Source organism: Solanum stenotomum, chromosome 3, assembly GCF_019186545.1.
Source record: "Solanum stenotomum isolate F172 chromosome 3, ASM1918654v1, whole genome shotgun sequence".
NCBI classification, from domain to species: domain Eukaryota; kingdom Viridiplantae; phylum Streptophyta; class Magnoliopsida; order Solanales; family Solanaceae; genus Solanum; species Solanum stenotomum.
In genome coordinates, this window is record NC_064284.1 from 25,902,813 (window position 1) to 25,907,847 (window position 5,035).

Here is a 5,035-nt window from a genome sequence, read left to right on the forward strand (position 1 = left end):
TCCTGGAAACTATATGCATCTTTGTCAGCAGACACTTTTCCATTCCCAGTACTCTTTGTCCTTGTCTTGTTCTTCAAAATATATAACAAGTCTTCATCTTTCCGTCCTTCTTCTCAGGACATTGAATGTTTTTCTTTAGGGAATTTTATGTGCAAATCACTGTTACTTTGTCCTTTTTTTTTGTATAATTTTGCTTTCAGATAATGATTATTTTTATCCTAAATGTGATGCTTCCAACAGCTATGGCTGCAAGAACTTACTTCTCTGTTGTTATCTACAGCCAACTTTAAGTTCCATTTAATACTTTCCTAGTTTCTTAACTTTTGGGCACCCCAGTACCCCTCAAACACATTTGTACATTCTTCTATGTTTCTTTGTATTGCAGGGCTTAACTTTTTATTCTTCATAATCGGAGTATATTCACAAGAATACAAAATGGTGATCAGCAACATTAATTTGACGTCAGGAATTCAAATATTCTTCATGGATCTAGCGAAGTAATAACCTTTCTGGTTTCTACAGGAGTTTAGGAGATTGGGGTTTTTGTGATGGAGGAAGGAGATTCTCCTGTAAGAAGATGGGAGGACCTCGATAATGATATCTTGGTGAAGATACTCCAATCTTTTGACGTTTTTCAATTGTTTGCTGGACTTGCTCATNCAACATTAATTTGACGTCAGGAATTCAAATATTCTTCATGGATCTAGCGAAGTAATAACCTTTCTGGTTTCTACAGGAGTTTAGGAGATTGGGGTTTTTGTGATGGAGGAAGGAGATTCTCTTGTAAGAAGATGGGAGGACTTCGATAATGATATCTTGGTGAAGATACTCCAATCTTTTGACGTTTTTGAATTGTTTGCTGGACTTGCTCATGTTTGTTATGTGTGGCGATTGGCTTGTTGTGATCAACTTCCCTTGAAGACACTGGACTTGTCGGTACTAAAATCAAACTTTATCAAAAAAATATTCACTTCTTTGTTGAGTAATTTTACACTTTATTTGAAAATCAATGTTCGAATATGAAAATTTTAAATCCAGTTTGAAGTTATATATCAAATTTGAAACAACTTATAATCTGTTTTTCAACTCATTTTTCACTTTTAAAGTTGTATCTCAAATTTGAGAAGTACATTCAAGCATGAGTATATGGCCAAACACCTAGTTATTTTGGAGAAGCAAAAATTACTATGAAAATGAATAAGGTAGGTAATTAGATCTCCTCTTTTTTCAGGTATCCACGGCTTAAAAGCCTTGTTATGCTTTCTTGGAACAAAAGAAAAAAGTAAACAATATGCAGGGCTATTCATATATGGAAAGATCTTGAATCACTAACAATGCCTAATATTACACATGTCATCGAGGAAATTGCCAGGAGTTGCCAATAATTTTCTAAGCTCAAGATTATAGGGCCCTGTGATATGTTGTTTGCATTTACACTGGTATCATTTCTTCCAAACTTGGAAGTGTTGAGTGTGAGGTACATAGTGATATCTAAACTTTCTTTGGTTATTATCTTAGAGGGGTTAAACAAGTTGAAAGTGCTCAACATATCTCATTGCGTAATTACTAACGGAGTTTCAAAATAAAAAGAAGATGAAGCTGTTGTGATGGAAAAAAGAGATTCTCCTGTAAGGAGATGGGAGGACCTTGATATTAATATCTTGGTGAAGATACTCCAGTCCTTTGACCTTTTCCAGTTTATATCTGTAATTCCTCATGTTTGTCGTCCATGATAATTGGCTTGTTCTGATCAACTTCTCTGAAAAATGCTGGACTTATCAGTATTGCAATGAAATTTCACCAGAATCTCAAGGAAGCCTTACGTATATGTCGACAGTCCACCTCAAAAAAAATTGACCCGACTCCTAAATATTTGCTTGAACCTCAGTCATGGTAACATACAAACGTTGATCTTCCATCATAATTTGTATGTTAACGACAATCAAGTGGCTTTACTGCCAATAAACTTTCATCTTTATATAGTATTATAATTATAACTCAAATCAAGAAACTGTACCACAAGCGTCGTTTCAGATATATCAGATGCCCTATGATTTTCCATTATTCTTAGAGAAGCAAAAATTACTGTGAAAATGAATAAGACAACTAATTAGATCTCCTCTTTTTCAGGTATCCCTGGCTTAAACGCCTTGTTATGCCTTTTTGGAACAAAATAAAAAAGTGAACAGTATGCATGGCTATTCATACATGGGAAGATCTTGAATCACTAATTAGGCCTAGTATAAAAAATCCTGCATGTCATTGAGGAAATTGCCAGGAGTTGCAAAAAAAATTCTGAGCTCAACATTATAGGGCCCAGTGATATGCTATTTTATCTGCAATGGTATTATTTCTTCCAAGCTTGAAACTGTTGAGCTTGAGGTGCACGGTGTTATCTAAACCTTCTTTTTATTATCTTGGAGGGGTTAAAAAAGTTGAAAGTGCTCAACATATCTCATTGCATAATTACTGAAGACCCTCCACTCTCACCGATGAAAATTTTGACCAAGCTTGATGAATCAATTCTTGAAAAAGCGTCTAGGTTAGACAAATTCCTAACCCTTATAAGTGACTCATGCATCATGTGTCAGCGCACTGTAAGGGGTCGTTTGGTACGAAGATTAATAACGCACGGATTAGTAATACATGGATTAGTAGTGAAGGGATTAGAAGTGCATGGATTAGTAATGCAAGGATTATTTCTATCAACTGTTTGGTTCATTGTTTCTCACCTCATCTTGTGTTTGGATTAAAACTCTATAAAAAACTTTTTCCCAATTATACCCTTGAATTATTATGTAATTGAGTCAAGATAGATTACTACCGGATAATATTATTATTTTTGTGGCCTTCTAACTAGCTATGAGAAGAAAAATGTTGTTGCCATGTTTGCTATTTTTTCACTTGAATTATTTGAGGATAATAATTGACCTCTTAATAAATTGATTACTCACAAAATGTAATTTTTCAATTCAAAAAAAGATAAATCGTCTACTTTTAAAATCGAAAAGACGGTCAAAATAGTAAAATTAAATAAACCATCTAAAACACATAAAAATTGCAAGTTGTAGTTTTAATATGTATGTGATTTTTTAAATTGTTCAAAATAAAATAATTAGAAAACAACACAAATGAGTGTGTGTATATATATATACATATATACACACATTCAATTAAGATCACAAACGTTATATACAAATAAACAACTCACATTTCAAATTTGTATTAGATTTATTTAGTAATAAACAACTCTCTCTAAATAATTTGTAAGCTAATTTATTTAAATAAATTTACTAGCACTAATATAAATCATAAAATCAATAAAATAAACAGAATAATTAAAATGATTTGAGGGATATTTTTGTCTTTACATAGACTTATCCCATGATATTATATCCTATGTATTACTAATACCTCCAAATGGAAGGTATTAGTAATATACATCCTATAATACCATGTAGGAGGTATAACTAATCCATGGATTAGTTATAAATTGACTCAAATTCCTACCAAACATAGTACTAAATAATACCTTACATAATACAAGGACTATTTCTTCTAATGCAGCCTACCAAACGACCCCTAAATGATGAAGGGCTGATGAGGTGGTATGAGAATGAAGAAGACCTCTAAAAAGTGGATGAGGTGAGATCTCTTGCAATTTGACAACCTTAAGAATGTACTGCTTCATGAATTAAAGATCTTGTAAAATGTGTAAACTTGTGTATATGAAACATATGTATGAGTGTGAAGAAGACCTCTGGAAAGTGGATGAGGTGAGATCTCTTGCAATTTGACAAATTTAAGAATGTATTGCTTTAAGAGTTAAAAGGTTCAGTACAATGTGTAAAGTTGCGTATATGAAACATACTCTCTACATTCAATTTATTTGACCTATTTTTTTTAGTTCTCTTAAAAAAGAATGACTCTTTCCTTTTTTAGCAACTATTTAATTTGAACGTTCCACCTAACATGTTGAAGACCTCAATATTAAAGTGCATCCAAAATCTTAATACATTTGACATATCTTTAATTTAAGACCACTAGATTCAAAAATTTTGCTTACTTTCTTGCACTCCTACTTTTGTTTTGTAATTTTATAAGTCTTAAGTCTATTCTCTTTAACAGATTTGTATCCATTTACTTACATATGTATTGCTGAGCATTGTGAGCTCGCTCTTCTAGCACTATTTGGTAAGTTTCATATCTAAATTATTAGGTATTTACAGAACACCCCTTAATTAGCATAAATTCGTAATAAAATATTCCTTAGAGGAAAATGACATGCTAGGTGAAGATCATTCGTAATAAAATATTCCTTAGAGGAAAATGACAAGGTGAAGATCACTGTTCAAAAGCTTCTCCAAAGAGTATCAAGTGACAATACACATGAAATTTTTTCTGAGTTAATAGTTTAGAACTCTTTCAAACTACCATTGTTTTGTGAGTTTCATACATAATTACATAAATTATTAGATATTTATAGAATTCTGTGAACCACCATGATCTTGTTGTGTTAGGTGAATTCATTGTTAAGACTTTTTTCATTTTCCACGTGTCCTTTAGTTGGGCTAACTTGAATCAATTTAGTTTTTCACTAAGCCTCACTAACAAAAGTCGCTTCCTCGTGAACTCCGTTAACTAGGCGCCCCTCTCCAAGTAGTCGATCTGTTCTCTCGTGGAGAAAGCCTTACTCTCGTTTCGTTCGAACGTAGACCGCAGGAGTCAAGGTGTTGTAGGGGTGACTTCCAGAGATAATTACGGCGAGGGGAGATGAAGAGCATTCTTCCTTCGCGAATACCGACTTGTTCCTTGATCAAGTAATTAAGAAATCTCCTTATTAAACCCTTATTCAATATTTTGCACTCAAGATATTGTGTCTGGAGAGGTGGATAGATAGGACTACTAGTTGCTCGATCAGGACCCTAGCTTTATTCTCTCAACAAGGTATTTCAAATATTTTCACATATTCAATGAAGGATTTTTCAATCTAAATATGAAAATTGCAAAATGGTACTAGTTTAGAATATTTATT

At 32.9% G+C, this 5,035-nt stretch overlaps 2 pseudogenes; both read left to right on the forward strand.

Moving 5' to 3' along the window:
• The first annotated feature begins 762 nt into the window (after positions 1 to 762).
• On the forward strand, positions 763 to 1,586 carry LOC125858804 (F-box/LRR-repeat protein At3g48880-like; annotated as a pseudogene).
• A 14-nt stretch (positions 1,587 to 1,600) lies between these two features.
• LOC125858151 (F-box/LRR-repeat protein At3g48880-like) lies at positions 1,601 to 3,666 on the forward strand (annotated as a pseudogene).
• The last annotated feature ends 1,369 nt before the right edge of the window (positions 3,667 to 5,035 follow it).